Genomic DNA, 19,173 nt, shown 5'->3' with positions numbered 1-19,173 from the left:
TTTTCTTTGGTGATTCGTTGTTGTGTAAGCAAATGGCAGTAAGCCAATGATCAAGTCTTTCTCACCAATGTTTTCAATGAGCAACTTTTGGGTTAACAACATAGAGCTATATTAAATTACTAGAACGCTAACTCATCATTCTGTGCGAGGAGACGCTTTGAAGCCGTCCTGGGCGCAGACATTTTGAATTCATGTGCGTGTTTGTAAAACATAATGAAATTAGATGGATTGAATTTTGAAAGTGTACTCTACATGCAACGCGCAAGTAGAACACACGCAAACAACTTAAGCGCGTCATTGACGGTTCAAAAAAACGTGACAGCAAAAAGCATCTGCAGCGAATACGCGCACACGTTGCGCTGTTTGCGTAGAGCAAAATTACACGCTTATTTGCTGATCGTGCGTTTCAGTTTTGGGCATATTGGCTTCGATAACGCACCGGTATGGAATACAAACGCAGATATGCAAATAGCCGTACAAAAGCCGTACAAAATTTCTAGGTCTCCATAGGTTTGTGCACAAACATGGATGCACCCAGCAGGCATTACTTTGTACAACGAGTTAGCGCTCTAGTAATTTAATATAGCTCTATGGTTAACGATATGAACAGGAAAAAACCCTCAACTGAACAGTGTCTTCCTGAAATGACATCACAGCAACAGTGCCCCCAGTTGTCCGGAAAAGAATGAACAATTTGTAATGTTTAAAAATGTGCACTTTTCAATAAAATTAACAAAAAGGGATGTCGAATAATGCTCAAACATTTAAAAAGGAGTAGAAAGTTGCACAAAATGTGTTCCTCAGAAGAATTCATCGCACGGACCCTTTAACGTACAAAATGTATACACAGCTGAAAGTCCCTGTCTAAGGCCACGTCCAAATGACTCGGCTATGACCAGCTCTTACATGTGTCTATGGGAGACGGCTTCAACCGCTTCCATAGACGCATGTGTGATGTCAAGCCGTAGCCAAGTCATTTGGGAAGACCTCGGACAATAAAGTGTGGATGTCTTGTTCCCTAAGACCGGCTTGCACAGACTGACAATGCATCAGTCAATGCTCCGTGACCTTTCTCATAGTCTGCGGGTTTCATCCGGGTTGTGTGTAATGTGTGCGTCAGCTTGTCTTCTCCAGGCCGAGAATTGTGTCAGCATGACTAAGAGCAATCCTATTGCATGCTAACAGGGAGATGGAATGCGCTGATGCATGCAACATCAATTTCAGACAGGTTCACGGGTGCTTGTACCATCCTTGACCTACATGTACTTGTATGTAGACATGCTGGTACTACTTATGTACCTGCATTATACTATTTATTTTTTTATTAGACGAAAATCCTCATGAATACATTTTGTAAGTAAATATTACCACTGTAAAATGAACATGCATGCAAATGTAGCCTAGAATTTCAGACAAAAGGATGATGAAATTTGCCACAGTTTTGGACTGTAAGAGACCTGAGACAATCCCTCCCCCCCCCCCAAAAAAATCTGTACTTCTTAGAAGAAAACAAGCATGATCGGAAATATCTCGGAAGCTGCTGGCCAACAAATTCGTGTTCATGCATGAGTCACGTGATTGTGCCATGTAATTTCTGGAAGGAGTAGTGTTTTCAGTAAAAAATATCAGGTTTTTGACTCCAGTGACCCCATGATGACCTTTGACCCCGGTTTGGTCATGTGACATATTGGGGCTAGGCTACTGATACTTTTGACAAAGTTTGGTTGAAATCGGTCAAAATATGTAGGAGCAATAGACAATGTCAACGTTTGTTACTAACTAACTAACGGACTAACGGAGAGACATGATTTATTGAGCAGCAACTGATTACCCTATCCACACTGTGCACTACATTCAGTTGGTCATCTCCCTGTTATGGAAGGCAACAAAAGTACTTACTGTTGCGTCAATCTGACAAGAGAAAACATCTAACAGGAAGATCCTGCGGTAAACCCAAAACTATTACATGCACTGTACCTCTGCATGTAGAACAGGATTACCATTTTGTTGTTACATCCAAGATATGACATGTACGATCTGCTACATGCTAAACTTTCAGGACATACATTTTTGCTACTGTATGTCTGAATATTTGTGTTCAGACATCTTGTGGTATGTGAGGCATTTCTGCAAATTTGTCATAACCTCACTCCAGATGTAAACATTTTTTTCGACTGTGACACCGAGGGTCAGTGGGTCTGTTAATAATTGGCGAATCACTGTGAACATGACACTCGGTGCAGGGACCTTTTTGTCATCGTGGTGCCAGCATCATGTGCATGTACGGTGCATGTACGGTACATGTACGTAAAAATCATATTAATAATGTGGTGCTTATGCAGCAGCTCGAGATCAGCGCATTCTGGTCTCTACCTTCACAGGTACCCATTAATACTACTGTGGCAAGTGGTGTTGAGAGAGGCAATTGTAGTAAAGTGTCTTGCCCAAAAACACAAGCACAATGTACAATGTACGGTACCTGGACGGATTGTACGGCTTTGCTGCCCCTTCTTCAAAGTGCTTGATTCGACAGATGCATCAGAGGAGATGTCTTCAGAGTCTCTGTAAGATGAAAGGAATATGAAAAGAATCAAGATATGATTTCCCTCATATTTGTCCTGAGCCTTCATGCATGTAAATGTACAAAGAGAAGGATACAAAAGAATGACTGCGGAACTACGGTAGAGCTGTGTGCATATTGATCAGGCCAAAAAATATATTACTGCTTCCGGTTACCCTACCTACATGTACCTTATTTTGACAGCCCCTACCCTAATTTTTTTTTTTGGGGGGGGAATGAGGAAACAACCTAGAAAACCATCAGTTACTACCTTTTTACCCTTGACTACACGCAGACACCACCATATGATCATACAGAAAAAAATTGCCCCCTCCCAAAAAAAATATTTCCCTACCCACCTATCCTACATGTATTTTCAAATACCATGTAATCGGAAGCAGAACTATTTTGTTTTTGGCCTAAAACAGCACAGCTCTTTTGTTACATCAATAAAAAGGAACAATCAGCATGAAACATAAGAAAGAAAAAGGCAGACTCAAAAATTTGAAGAGGGCTGTTCATTTTAAAATAATTTAGTATTTGATTACTCAAAACTTGTTTGACCAAATATTCAGATATTCAAAACTACCAGCTGCAACTGAGTGTCAAGCTAGTCAAAAGTTGCACGCAGAGCGCATAACATGTACCGGTGCTATGTAGTTCAAATCTGCATGCGGAGATTGACATGGATTGTTTCGCAGTAAACAAATTAGGACTGTAAAGGGCTCTAACCTGCTAAAATGATAGAAACACTGAACACCCGTCGACAAAAAAGTCACTGTCCACCAAAAAAGTGGCACTTGACAATAAAATGCCGCAACTGTATGATAAGGTAACATCACAATCGTGTGTGTACAACTGGGTGCGTAGTTCCCCCCCCCCCCGAATATTTTAAGTGGCAAAAAGCTACATGTATTTGAATATTCGGTTGATGATCAAATATTTGAATACAGTCGACTCTCGTTATAACACACTTGTTCGGACCTAGCCAAATTGTTTGTTATATCAGAATTTTGTAATAAGAGGAACATCAGTCCCATTCATTGTGCACGTAAATGCACAGTCGGGACCAAGGCTTTATGTTTGTTATAACCAGAATTTTGTATTAACAGAGTTTGTGCTAACGAGAGTCGACTGTATTGGGTATACATGTATTCGGGACAATCCTAAATTTTAATAAATTGGATTTTGCCTTTATTTACATCATGTAAGAAACACAAACAAGACAGTATGCCACTTTGAAGCTGTAAAAACATGAACATACGTACATTGTAAAGCAAACTACATGCACCACTGGAAATGAGACAAAGATAGTAAAATAGAGCAATGCAAAAACTATAGGCCTACAGTACAAGCATCTATATTATGAATGTAGAGCTCGTTTATGCAGGAATGGTTGAAGCATGGCAACTGACTGGTCGTATCAGTCATGGGTGCTTAGCCATGCATTCTCTTTGTCTAAAATATGTCAAGCTAATAATTGATCGGATACTGTACACTAGAACCTGGGGCCAGTTTCCATGGATGCAATGGAATATTTGAGAGATAATACAACTACATCAGGTTTATAAATATAAAGAAGAAAATACTTGTTACAGCTTTGATGAGGAATTGTAAAGAACTTTTTAAATGTTGCACTATGGCTCTGAGATTGTTTGCCAGCAGATCTCAGAGTAATGGAAAACATCACACTTTTCACACAGAAAGTCAAAATACATCTTTTATGCCAGCTTTTAACCTTCAACAGAAGCTGTTTCCCCTTTACATGCTGACCGGTGGAAATTAAGGCTTCCAGAAGAAAGACAACTCATAAATTTTGCGGCAGTTATTTTTTTTATCATTAAAAACCATCAACAGCAAATTTTGAACTGATTAGAATTTAAGTGAGATTTGAGGCTTTGCATGGTGGAGATACTAAATAATGAAAGGTTTGCGGAAACACCATGTGCGAATAATTTCTCAACTAAGAGAACATTTCTGAAAAGAACCAGAGGTATAAACTCGACGTTCCGGTCAGTATGCTCTGACCGTCTTCAGGAGAATGCCTATTAAAACTCTAAGAAGGTAAACACTTATTTAGCAGAAATAAATAATTCTGATTAGAATTTGGAGATTTGCCAAAAGCGCCAGAACCTGAAAGAAGCAAAAAATACCCCTATGTGCAGTAAGTTCTACACACACCAGTCTCTGAATAAAACATGAAAAGCCGGCGGGTGACTGGATCACGCATGCATTTCAGATGAAATTATTTGACATTACCCGGGTTTACATGAACTGCAGCAAGAGGAGGGGGCAACCTCCAATATCTAGCACTGCTTCCGAACAGACCTTGAGGCAGCTGTGAACTGTGACAAGCCTAATCAATAATTCAATCACTGGATGATGATGACTATAATGTATGCCACAGGAGTGAGGCTATCATCAGCTACAGATAATCTGCACCTTACACTAGCCTACGAATATGTACATGTATGCAACTCTTCCATATTTTCCGCTGTGAAATATTTACCCTGGAGCTTAGTATGGTATTTTTTTTATAAGGAGATTTCTTTGGAAAATGAATAAGTGTATATATGCGCACAATATATTTCTATTGGAATATGGGTGAAGGGAAAATTCCGAGTTCATAAACAAGGTGAAAATAATCCAAAAATAACGGTTATAAATGTTAAAACTATGAATTTAAACAGTGCCACTTTGGTTGCATCAGTATCTGTAAACTCACATGTCAATCTGGGTCATTCTATATTTGTAGCCCACTTTTTTCTGTCCCTGTTACATCTGACATGTAATTTTTTTTAAATTCTCGATGCATTCCTTAATGTCTCTTGTCCCGAATCATGTAAAGCATTTTGAATGATACTTCAGAGGCAAATTACAGGCATGCATTTGGGGAGTTACCCAAAAAACAGAAATACCAAGCTTTACAAGATTCTCTGCGGTGCTTTTCAATTTTTAATGGCATAAAAGAGAAGCAATCAGCTGATCCGATGGAAATTTGCATGCCTGAAATAAACAAGTTCTGAGGTAACAGGGACAGGAAACTGTACGTGTAACACTTTGGTTCGGGAATGACCAACCTTTAAAAAAAATCTGTTGAGATTTAAAACTGGGTACAAATCAGTGGGTGCGTAAAAGGGTAAAGTGTTGAATTCAAAGACCGCATAAAATGTGGATTATCAACTTACTGCATCTCTTCAGTGAAGAGCAATCATGCACGGCTAGGCACCATTAATTTTGTAATAAAATCTACATGTGAAAAAAACACTTTGCAGAGTTGGGCTGATTTGGTATTCATATGAGCTGTCACCAGATAAACGTGCTGTGTGCAGTAATTATGCACAGACGATCCGGCAGTCCTTGGATACATACTGTACGCCACTAAATTTTTAAAAAGGAAAATGTATTTTTATACATTTACACAAAACAAAGGCATTCCTTCGAATGAGATCTACAATGAACACAGCCATTCTACGTGTAGGGCCTACATTTACAATTGATTACAGAACACTAGTACAAGTAGTGTACATTGTACATTGTAGACACCTACATGTACATGTAGAACTCCAAGCCACTCAGTTGTTTAAAAGCACTCAATTTTACAAGACAATTACTAGAAAATAAATCAAGAGAGTTTGGAGTAGAGACAAAAATGTGTTCACCGCACTCCATCTTTAGTTTAAGCATGCATTGTACACATTTACATTGTACAGGTACCGTACTTACCATATCGACTGCTGACATTTGACAAGCTCATGAATGGTTTGTCTTAACATTTTACATACGGTATGTACATTGAACAAAAATGTAGAATGTCCATCAACTCTAAAATTTCCACTTCAGAGATGTTAAAACTGCATGTGAAAATTCAAGTAGACAAAGATTGTGCTGCATGTCGGTGCAGAATCCCCACACCAGATGATCGGAAAAGAGAGGTCGCCTCCGTTTGTGCAATAAGGGAGAAATGTAACACACATGCCACACCAAAATACACTGTGCACGCTGGCTGTCACAGATGCTCAAATCAGGAGACAGCGAGGCATGGGGTAGACTGGCCACTAGTCTCCCTAAACACACTAACTGAATGCATATCAAATGCAACTTGTACACAATATACACTGTCCGTACGCAATGTCTATGCACTCACACGTTGACCTACATGTACTTTGTATTTGTACCGGTACATCAATATATTGACAGTTCCCAACCCACATATTGAACAAATGCATCCAAAAATTTCATATTATGAACACTGATGATTTTGTGCTGAACTCATGTGATTCACAATAAGGGCTGTGTTACAACTGATAATGTAGTAACCAACGGATAATGTATCACCAACCGATAATGTCACACAAATTGACTGATACTGTATCACTAACCGATAATGTAACAGAAATTGACCGATAGTGTAGTAAAAATGTACTACAGTTGATTGTTGTTACTGGTACATTATCGGTTAAGACCGATAATGTAACAAATATTGACCGATAGTGTAGTAACATTTACTACACTATCGGTCAATTTCTGTTACATTATCGGTTAGTGATATGGTATCGGTCAATTTGTGAGACATTATCGGTTGGTGATACATTTTCAGTTGGTTACTACATTATCAGTTGTAACAGGCTGTGCATTGGAACCGTGTACCATTACCAAACTGTTAACGTGATGTGGTAGCATTATCGTGCAGACTGTTACTTGAAACAATCTGAACAGCAACCTCCAAGATTTGAATTTTGGTGTGTGGGTTTTTTAACGGGTACCCATGTACCCATGTTTGTTTTCAATTGGCTGCCCTGTTCCTGCACAACCCGTAAATGCACAAACCTCTATTCACATTACAGCGCTACATTGTAATCGGGCTGCAAATCCCACTTAATATCCAAAACTGCATCACCAAATGGCAACATTTTCTATTGATAGGCTTACTTGGCAAAGACAACTTTCACTTTTGGGGGAAGAAGGTGCAAAAGTACCGGGTACAGGTATGATTTTTGTTTCATAACAAGATGTCTGAATGGATTTGTCTTAGTATGATAGTGCTACCGGTGCTACAAAATATTTTGAGCTGAATTCAATCAGCAAGTTGACGAGTGCCCCTTCAATGAAAAAGCATGGTGGTGCATATTGTACATTTGAATTTTTAATTGATTCAAATGACCGCCAATTCATGGAAATTGGAATTTTAATGTATACGTAACCAACTTCCGTCTAAAGTTACATTAGCCAGTGTTATTAGGCCTATTAATAGAAATTTACAATCCAGAAAAGTGAAACTGCAAATTTAATTAAAATCAATAAGTTACACTTCTCACTTTCCATTTTAAAAATATATAATTTGCTACATGTGCATAATGGATGTACGATATGTTGAATATCAAAAGATGGTACATGTACAGTTTACATACATATTTAGCAAATAACATTATTTAAAAACACAATATTCTGTACACAATACAAATGTGAAGAGACTCATGGCCAGTCTAACTCATCCTGCTGGTTCAAGTGCAGATACTTAGAATCACATAAAACGTGAGTCATACAGTGTCGTCATGACGATTGGCTGGCGATACCAGGTTGATTCATCCAGATTATATAAAAACAATAAACAATTTCCAAAAGGAAAAGTGTGGAGCTCTGCCGCAATGTTTACAATATACAATGTACAACCAAGGAATGTCAATTTTAAAAAGACAAGGATTGAAATTAAAGGGAACCCTAGAAGAATTTTATCCTGAATCGTGCCGTGCAAATGTCATACAGTAACTGGTTGTTATGAAAATAATTCAATATCCAATCAAATGCAGTTTTTGTCAGTTGTTACAATTTCCATTGTATTTTCCTCAGAACTGAGGGTGATATTGCTGTGATGTCATTTTTTATCGGAACATGTTTTTCGAGGGGTTTTCATAAAATTTGAACCAAAAAATGGAACTCATGATTGTAAGTAACAGTTTTTTTTTCCTTCAGTTTACTTTCAAAATGGTCAATGGGTACATGTTTTGCAATCAACAATCAAACATGCATCAAAAGTAACCAAACTAGTCAGAGCAAAACAAAAAAACACACCCCAAAATGTAGGCAACCTTTCTGTCTTCGGAGCAGCTTTTAAACCATATGGCTAGCTTGTGTCGAAAATGACATCAATATTTTGCCAAAATAACACCAATATTTTGCTCCAGAATGTGCAAAATTTCTTTAAATCCATGGTATATTGATATAATGTAAGCTTAGTACAATGTACATGTACATGTACGGTAGATTAGTGGGACATAGGCCTAAAGGTGCATTTGCAGGATTCCATTGTGCGCATGAATATTTTCTGACTGTATTTAAACATCCAGCCACCAGTAAAAAATCAAATGATAAATGCGCAGTCTTAAATTTCAATTGAAACGGCCATCTGTGGTTTGTAACAGACACTGTCAGATAATGTGACTTATTGTTCTGGATGACTCGATGCAGAGTATCAATTTCACAGTTTAGAATGTCCCAAACAATTATGAATAATAATATACTGTATGGTACATATATTTTTCAATGTATTTTCATGAATAAAAATCTGCCAAAGACGGAGTCGGTACACATTTATTAACCAAAAAAAATCAATAAAAATTACGTTCAGCATAGGAATATGAAATATTACATAAATTCAAATACCGTATCTTGGTTTAATGCCTCAAGGCCATTTCACTTTGACAAAGTTATCGTCACAAATAGGCTACATTGATTCCTCGTCCAAAACTCACCAACATTTGTGGGAGTAGGATAAGGTAAAATTGGGGTTACTTAGGGGTCATTAACTACTATTTAAGAGGTCACCATGACCAATGGTCAAAATTTTCTTCCTCACCTCCTGACCTACTGTGTACAAACCAATGGGAGTCTTGACCAATATTGACCTAAGTAATAACCAGGCTGACAATGCATGTTTCCATAGGAGGGTTAAAGCTTAAAGTTTATTAAAAAAAAAATTGTGCACAAGTCTGAATGTCTCCCAAATGGTAGGGGCCTATCATTTTGGGTAATATTATTATCTTTTTGCAGTCAGAAATTTTCATAATGTCAAACTTGACTTTTAAATTACACATTAACATTTTGATAATAACTTCCCCCCCCCCCCCTCCTTATTTTTTTCAAAGCTGCATGTATGATGTATGGGACTCATCACCACGGCGCGTCAACTTCACTTCCGTGATGAGACAGTCTGCACAGGCCGAGGAATGATACCCGTACATCAATTTCATCTCGGGTCATAATATCCGCACGGGTTTATGGCACAATCGTGACATTCTAGCCGGGTGTTTATACGGTCTCTGCTGCCAATTAGGATTGGCTTTCATAAAAAAAATACAGCTGCAGCCCTGGGCAGAAGCGCTGAAGAAAAGTGATTGTATCTGTCTGGCAGTATTGGAAACAATTGTACACGTGTCTGTGGTCAATAAACTTGAAGTACTGTGTATGTGGGTCATTCTATAAATTTAGGTTCCAAACTGTGATATTGTTCCTGTCCAGGGCTGTTACATGTACCAGTACATGTACGGTACCTTGAATAATTAAGAATGACATCAAACCGTTTCAAATTTGTTGAGTACATGTAGCTATAGTTCGCTATTCAAATTCACTCTCAAGTGGAAGTTGACTGCATTAATGAGTGCATCCAGAATAATAAAATCCTAGATGTCAGATGCAACAGGGACAGGAAAGAAGTGGACCCCAATTTTACAGAATGACCCATAATTGCCAATGTACGTACAATGGCGTACATTGTATCTTGGAAGTATACACATACATACATGTACATAGGCATTTTTATAGCGCCCCACAAAGATCGGAGCGCTTTACAAAAGCTGACAAAATAATTAAAGATACAAACAAAAAATGCATTGATACAGATCTACAAAAAAAAACTATACAAGCAAAATAACATATGGCATGATTAAACAAATAAATGGGTTTTGAGTCTATTTTTGAAGAGCTGAAGTATGACATCAATTCTACATACTTTCACACTTCATGTATCCTCATGACCCTACCTGTGTGGAAACCGATCTTATCAAAAACTCAGGTTGACAAGGCATACATGTACATTGTACATATGTACACATACATAGTACCGCTTTTTGGATGCACATATACCGTAAATCAGATTGTACACAGGTTGGTGGTAAATTTGGGATTTGCTACCCGGGTAGAGCCTCTCAACCCCTGTCCTCCTCGGAACAATAAATGTAGACTTCTAGACCCGTGTAGAACCACTGGATGGGCATTGTCCCCCCCCCCCTTTTGCCAGGTTCCAAAATAATGTACTCTATGCCCTACAAATGTATATCTGGGTTAACATAAAAAAAAGGTTCTCTAACTGGTGTACTGCATGTGGAAATAACACAATTGAATGATAGCTTTTGGGAGGGGGGCAGGGTGTAACATTCACAAAACAAAAAAAACAAAAAAAACATAAAAAGGGCTTCCCCTATCAACGAATGAGGTCCAGCCCCCGCTTTTTGAATTTGCAATGGCTGGCCGGCGCGGCACTGGCGGTGCTTTGCCCCCCCCCCCCCTTTCAAAACTGTTCTGCCACTGCAGTCTCTACAAATATACCCTGTTTCATACCCTGTTATGAAAAGACCCCTTTATTAGTAACTGTTAACAAAATTAATTTCTGGTACCTTTCGTCTGGGTTTGATTTGTGTGATGAACGGCGATACCTTGCTTGAGTGATGGCAGCATAAGGAGTTGGATCAGTGACATCTAAATCTGAAGAAGCAAACAATGAAAGGAGTAAAAAGAATTAGATGTTAATCCCTTTGACTGGGAAACAGAATTTTTTTTATTTCACAAATTTGTATTAAAAAAAAAATGAAGGAAATAAAAGGAAAGGAAAGGAAAGTTTTTTCAAATTAGAAATATAAATATTTGGATTTTTCTAATGTAAGCAACTTTCGATGCATTTAGTTTCCCTGGCAGATCTGTGATTATTTGCCATCTGTACCACTGTTCCAGCTGCATTGCTACATTGCCGCGACAAGCTGTGTTCAATTCAAATGAGTATGGCGCAGCAAGACACGTACCGTATGTTAAACACAGGATATTGAAAATGGGTCATATCACTTACCTTTTGTTTGCACTCAACAGGCAGAGAAGAGCAATTTTTTTTTACACTGTATGGTTTGCCAAATTCCGACAATACATAGAAGTAATCAATGTCACGTATACACTACACTGTAAATTGTATTGTATTAAACAGAAGGGAACAGCACATGCTGTACGGTGCAAAATTGAGTCCGTGTAATGTTTACACAATGTCCCACATTATGCACATCTGCCAACTGCCTAAAGCCATTATGCACGGAGCCTTGAACTTCAAAACCATTTAATATGTCAACTAATTGCGAACGCTCAGAGCCACCTGCAAACACAGTTCAACATCATTCACGTCCATGGGATGAACTTTGGTTTTTGGACACCTACAGGTATAAACAGGTGCGTGCCTGTATGCGTGACAGTGTGCAAGGTTTCAGCCTAAATTCAGGTGCCTACACTTATGAATAAAAGTAAAAAATATGAATAATGCCTCCAACACTACACAACAGGCTTGTGCGGCGAAAGTTGGATCACTGACAGAAAAGGTTCAGGGAAAAGGTCTATGGAAAGATCAATGGTGTTACTATTAAGCTGTACATCCTGAACGAAGAATGCCACTTCCTGTGGCTTTCACAATGTTGTCAGGTCACACATCAAGGCCGTATAATCACCACCACACAATGTAAAAGATTTCAGTTACCACACCTTCAACACCCACCACAAACCAACACAGGCACCGCTACATTGTGCACTGAGTGGACAAAATGTATGGTCAATGCCCTCGTTTACTGTTACATGTAGATGTCCCTGTTGACTTGTTATGTTACATTATGTAGGCATGACATTGACGCCATTGTGACACAACAACAACTCTTGGAAAAGCATTGCACAATTTTGTGTTCTTTGTCAAGTTCTTTTAAAGGGAAAATACAACGTTTGCAAACATCAAAAAACGAAATGATCAAATTATCACGAAATACCTTACTAAATTGTTAGGGACTGACAGTCTAAAGCTTCCTTTAAAATTGTGGCTCCTGGTGGGCTGACTTTTTCAAGAAAAACTGTATTTTTCCAACGCTGGTCAGCCGACCAGCGTTGGAGAAAACTGGCTTTTTTCAAAAACTGTTCTTAATTTTTCATATTTAGTTATTCTGACTTTTCTTTGCAATTGATCACACACCTGTGAAGGGGTACAAGCCTGCTAGACTGATTATCTGACCTTACAATTCCCCAAAGTGTATTAATTGTATTAATTGCTAAGTGGGGTCAGGGAACCAGACTACAAGAACATGATAGGTTTTCTTGGTTTTTCCAGCATCTACAAGCCCAAAACATGAAACAAGTCAGTTTAACAATATTTTATATAACATACTAATCCTCCAATCCATTTATTTCTGAAAATTGCAGCAAAAGCCAATGTTGTACATTCCTTTTAAGTCAGTTTGTAGTCATAACCACAAGATTTGATGAACACACATAAATGTGTACAAGACGTTAACTCCAGTTATGTACGTACAGTACAGATGTACAATGTATACGATAAATGTATAATTTGTACATTTCTATAATTGACATTTTTCAAGCGTAAACGCAAGATTTTTTTAAAGTTGCTTTAAATGTATTGTATTTTTATTATTGCCTTGACATTTTAGGTTGTGCCTACCGGTATTTGTAGCTGGATTTAAAACTGCATTTCTATTTACTTCTTAATTTTTAGTGTTTAAATTGAATGTAAAATGTGATTGATCCTTGTACACGCAATACAAATTTTAATATTATCGATCTGAAGAATACTTTTTCATACAAAAAGGTAGCAAACTGCATCTTCAACTAGTGTGGCCGAGCGTTACATAACAGAGTCTTTGATAGAAAGTGTGAAAGCTAATGGGCAATAGTGCTAAGCTTTGTAACTATCCAGACAGCCCACTTGAAATCTGCACAATCACAATACATTTGTAAAATGGACTGAGCCTGGTTCATGGGTCTGTTCCTTGCTCTATGATGGGATTAACTTGGTAGAGCCTATCTACATGGTGTTTTGTAGGCCTACTGCTCAGGATTTGAGTTATTTTTTGAAAAGCTGCATTAGTTGAATTACATACTTGTACAGGGCCTTAGCTTGTCCATGGCTGTCTTTTTCTTTTGATATGCACGCTGTCAATTGTAAGACGGACCCCATGAACTCCCCCCCCCCCCATTCCCCTCCTCCTCCCTCAACCCCGCATGATGCATCAAGAGTGTGTCATGTTCTTCATGGCTGTGACCTAGGGATGCCCCAAGTCATGATTTGGTGTGTCAAACAATTTATGGGGTGCATGACTTTTCCTCAGTAGGTGCATCGCAATCTGTGAAAGGTGGGTCAAAATGTTGCCAAAGAGTGTCAAAACTATACATTGGTGCATCACTATTCCAACGTAGGGAACATGTATACAATGTAAAGATTCCACAAAAGGATGACCCACTGTTGGACAATGACACACCATTTTCCTGGGGTGCGTCATACAATTCTAGAGACCAGTGCATAAACACTGTAGTGTGGTTTTTAAGACTGGTATTGTTGGGTATCATACATGTACCTCATCATTTCTTCTTACATCTCTCCAACGTCTAGCTCCGTTCGCTTACGATCACACATGGCGCGCGCACGGCAGCAGTGATATTGTGGGGGAGTGTGACCTAGTGGTTAGGGTTCGTATTAACTCCTAATCTTCTGGGTCAGGGGTTCAAATCTAGTCGTTGGCCATATATCAGGGCTGCCAACTCTCACGCACTGAGCGTGAAGCTCAAGCATTTTCAGGTTGTTCTCACGTGCACTCGGGATTTCTCACGCTAAAAAAATTAATAAATAAACCTCGAACATGATGTTTAAATGATGATCTTTTGCTACAGCATATAAGTGGTCAGAAATTGTCTCAGATCGCACCACAGAGAGACCTAGAATCCACATTTTTTTCAGGACCCTTCAGCGGGCCCCGAACCCACGCTGCCATTAGGGCTTTGCGCTTCGTGCTCACATTTCTAGCATGATTACTTGATCAAGTTCTATTGCCAATTTCTCACTCACACTCACAGCTCTTACTCAAAGTTGGCAGCCCTGCAATGGCTGCATACTCCACCCAGGAGTATAATGGGTAACGGCATTATCTGGGGAGTAACCTGCGATGGACTAGCACCCCATTCAGGGGGAATAGACATATTTTCAGTCGTTTCATGCTACTGAAACCAGAGATAAATGCCGGCCCGGTGGCCGGTGGGCCATATCAATTGGCTCGTGACAGACTTTACAGTCAATTGACCGGTTCCGCAATTTGACCAGTTCCGCAATTTCGGAAAACTAGCTCTCGTTTTCAGAAAGACGAAAACGTCAAGGACTTAAACTTTGGTACTGATGGAAAGGTTATTCAATCTACTTTTCAAAAATGGTTTTAGTTTTAGGATACTCACTTACATTTAAAAATAAATCCCCTACGACCGTCACTTGCCGTTAACGAACTGCCGAAATGGAACGCGCACGGAAGCATGATTTCATGTTTGTCGGCCTGCTACACGATTGTTCAGGGGAATTAAATCATGGCGATAGATGCAACTTGTTCGGAAATTATTCATTATTCCACCATACAAATATAAGATTTGAAGTCTTTGAATTTTTTTTTCTATACCCACCAGAGTAACTGCTGGTCGTTTGGCCGGTTCCGCAAACGCATTCATACTGCCTATACAATACACACTGGCCATGGTGTGACTGTATTAACCAGTGCTGCTATTGACAAGTATTGTTGATGACGGCCCCCTAGCGCGGCGCACATTATTTATATTGGCATGAATTTTTTTTTTTTTTTGGAGAATTTCTATTAATCCTTGTTTAAAAATGTCGAATTTGATGATCATTTCTGGGTGTTCAGTGCAAAATTGAAAACAAAATTGAAACAAAATGATTTTGTTTCTGTCCAGCTTCCGGATAGCACTGTAGGTTTTGGATAAAAAAAAATTCGGACTTCAAAATTTAAAATACAAAAATCTTTCTTAGTGAGCAAAATTCCCACTAAACGTTTTTCCTTTGCTCTAAAAAAATTCACCCCATACTTGGTGTTGAAGCGGTTGTGCCTCAGGGGTTTGGATTCATAGGAGGTGAGGTTTGTGGGGAACAATTAAAAATAGTACATAATAATATGGAAAATAAAACGCAGGTGTGTTTCTAACCAAAAGGACATTTCCAGTAATTAGTAAATTTAAAATTATCCTTTTTCGGTGGGTTCTAACCTTACTCTTTACCCTTTTAAACAAAAAGAAAAATAGGTACACTAATATTTCATAATGAAGACCAGTCTCCCGTCAGTACAGACACAAATTTTGATTGTTTTCTTGGAGCACAAGATTTGTCAAAAACTATAAACCATTTCTCAATTTTTGTCTCAACTTGGCCATAAATTAAATGATTTATATAAAATTTCTGTTTCATACAGACAATGCCAAAGACAAAGAAGAAGATTACGCCAGCCTCCTGATGGGCCATAAGAGGCCATCTGCACATCTTTTTCAGTTTTAACTGTGAAGGTCAAGAAGAAGTTGAATATTATAGTGAAAGTACATGTAGCTGTGTGTCTTCATCACCATTCCTTTGAATTAATTTATTTATGTGACAAGTCCTTTTTTTGTATAGTGCTAGCTTCTGGAGTGCTTAAATTATTTGTGTATAACAATTAAACAGACATGCAGGTGTCATAAAGGCAATACATTTAAAGGCGTTACATACATTTTTATTAACCAGTACATGTGAAAGAGAAGTGAGGTGTTTTAAAAACTATGCTACTTTGCATGAAAAACCCACAGAACATGTCTATTTCTGTGATTCATCACCATTTATTTATATGACAGGTATAATTTGGGATTTAAAAGGGGTAGCTTCTTGAGTGCTTTAGTTTTGTATTACATTTACATTTTACACATGCAGGTATCACATGTCAATATATTGAAAGGGTTATCGGGATGTATGTGATGAATGTGTTGACATTTTCTTTTAAGAGCATCACCGAACGGTAGATGAGGTTTGCTAATACAGTTGCCCAAGCATGATACACATACAGAGTTAATATGTGCAACAACGTATGAGGAGTAACTGAACCCTCTCTTTAACTTTCCAACGACATTATAATTAGAAATTGCCATTGCTATGAAACAGCCATAGGATTTATGACATTTTTAACAATTTGTTTTAATTTGTTTGTGAAATTTAATTTGAATGTGAAACAATATGTATGTGGCCTGTATGTTTCTGGCCTGCTGAGGCCTGTTCCCCCTCCCCTCCCGGCCCCCAGGTTCCCCCTACTGGATGTTGGTGCACACAAAATTAAGCATATTGTGTTTTTACCCTGAACAAATTGAAACACTCCCCCCCCCCCCCCCAAAAAAAGTAAAATGAAATAAAGGGGAGGGAATAAACAAAAGTAAATAAATAATAATTAAATAAACAAATAATATTAATAAACAGTGCTCCCCTGCAGACAATGATTCAGTTCCAATTCATCCAGCCATGCAGTCACTTCCTTAAGTGTCATAGGAATTAAAATGATCCTGCAGAAAATATTAATTCAAATTCATAAATAGCTGGTCTGTGCTTATGTGAGAAAAAAAACAACCAACTGGAGCAATTCGGTACAAGGTTTGTGTCTGGTTCTATCCAAAGTCAGAGTGTGTCTAGTAAGACAACAACAAAAAAGAAAAATATTAGTGATTGCAAGATGATTGACAGAATGCACAAAAAGCAAGCAAGTCATTTAATTGGATTATTATTATTATTATTCTACAATTTCTGGTAATGAAACCAAAGATTCCTCAAAAGCACCCTAGGCACTGTAGCACACAAGCCTGAAGAAACCTGTGGAGAGAAGACAAGTGAGAAGAAGTTACAGATTGAAGCAAGTCAAATAATTATAACGTGAACAAAGATCCAACGAACCATAACAACTTCATGGAGTCACATTTTGTAAATTTGGACGCATTATAATGTGCAGACCTTGGCTCATTCACAGGGAAATATAATCCACATCTTTTCTTGGCTGGTATGGGGGCAAAAACGATCTAGATTTGGCCAGTAAACAAGGAATATTTTCAGTCCAGTCTCACAGAGGGCGCCGTTTGCGAAACCGGAAAACATTTGCGAAACCGGTCAAAGCACCGACCTCTACAAAATGTCCTGGCAAATTTCTCTTTCAAACGATCGCAGAAAACTATTCATATCATGAAGTAGGTGAGTAATTTGCGCAAATTTATAGATAAGTAGCTTCCTGTGAAAGCGCGTTTTTTCGCCACAAGACGCTTCAGACGATTTGCGATTGCGGAACCGGTCAAACGACTGTACTTTACTTTTGATATTGAAACAAAACAATAATACAAGGTGTTACATGACAAATGGGCCTAAAACATTGGTGAAATTACTGGTCCCATACCCACAGCGTTCATGGTGTTGGCTGATATAAAAAAAAAATGAAACCCTCCCCTCTTTTCTTTGCCATTTTCAACCTTGCCATCTAAAAAAAAAATTCAAAAATTCAAATTCAAATACAAACGGTGCACGGTGTCCTGCAATTCACAATCACCCCAAATGTGACTAGTTACATGTCACTACATACATGACATAGGCCTAAGCCAACATACACTGAATGATTCAGCAACATGTTCCACTTCCAGAGATAGAGAGAAAATGCTCATCACATCACAGCATATAGCATGCAAGGCCAAGGAACAGATGCCATGGCACGGCCGTTGGGTGGGAACAGCTGATGTGCTGATGATCGCCTGATCCATTCCGTTTGACATGGTTTGAAGGCCAAGCCTATATCATTGCCGTGTATTCTTTTTGAAGGATTACTTACAGATTCTGGACCAACCGAAAACGATGGCACACGTAAATCCATGGCAGGGGGTGACATTTTCGCCTCAAATTAACCTCCTGTCCATCCACTACTGATCAAGTTGAATAGACCGTGACACGGTTGTTGATAAAATATCACTCCGGTTGTATGCATTGCAATTGGTTCAATGCACAACCAGTGCTAAATGCTAAACACTCTCAGCAGGTTTATCATTGTTCACCGTGTGCGCGTGCGCCCGTGGCAGACTGCAAAAACAAAGCTTGTTTCTCGTGCTATCCACTCCATTTTTACTCCACTCTGCGTCCGGTTTTTTTTTTATTTGAATCATTTTCTTTCAAACGGTAATTGCCGGGACTACTATAATATATATATTGTAAGAAAATGGGAAAAGATGGACAAAAATCACTCAAGCCTAGCTAAATGTTGGGTATTATTTTAATTATTTTTTGGAAAAAATGTTGCAACCTGAAAATTGGAAATGTTTCTCAGTCCCAGATTCATGTCTTATCATCATTTTTGCAATGAATGACCTTCACTGAGATGATAATTTATATGAAGAAAAAACTGGCGTCAGGTTGCAATATTTTTTCCTTATTTTTTCAGTGCCAAATCCCAAACCCAAAACACGAGCATACCATGGAAATAAGAACATTC

General features: G+C 38.4%; 1 protein-coding gene across 1 annotated transcript in view; it reads right to left on the bottom strand.

Moving 5' to 3' along the window:
- LOC119741060 (supervillin-like) overlaps nt 1–18,711 on the bottom strand; it is an 85,872-nt gene extending 67,161 nt beyond the window's left edge. The window contains exons 1-3 of the mRNA XM_038216707.1: nt 18,520–18,711; nt 11,233–11,320; nt 2,480–2,562 (exon numbers count right to left, since the gene is read on the bottom strand). The gene's annotated coding sequence lies outside the window, so the exon portion shown is untranslated. The remainder of the gene's footprint in view (nt 1–2,479; nt 2,563–11,232; nt 11,321–18,519) is intronic.
- Between the last annotated feature and the right edge of the window lie 462 nt (nt 18,712–19,173).

Source organism: Patiria miniata, unplaced genomic scaffold (genome assembly GCF_015706575.1).
Source record: "Patiria miniata isolate m_02_andy unplaced genomic scaffold, ASM1570657v1 HiC_scaffold_5, whole genome shotgun sequence".
NCBI lineage: Eukaryota > Metazoa > Echinodermata > Asteroidea > Valvatida > Asterinidae > Patiria > Patiria miniata.
This window is presented reverse-complemented; position numbering and strand designations above follow the sequence as displayed.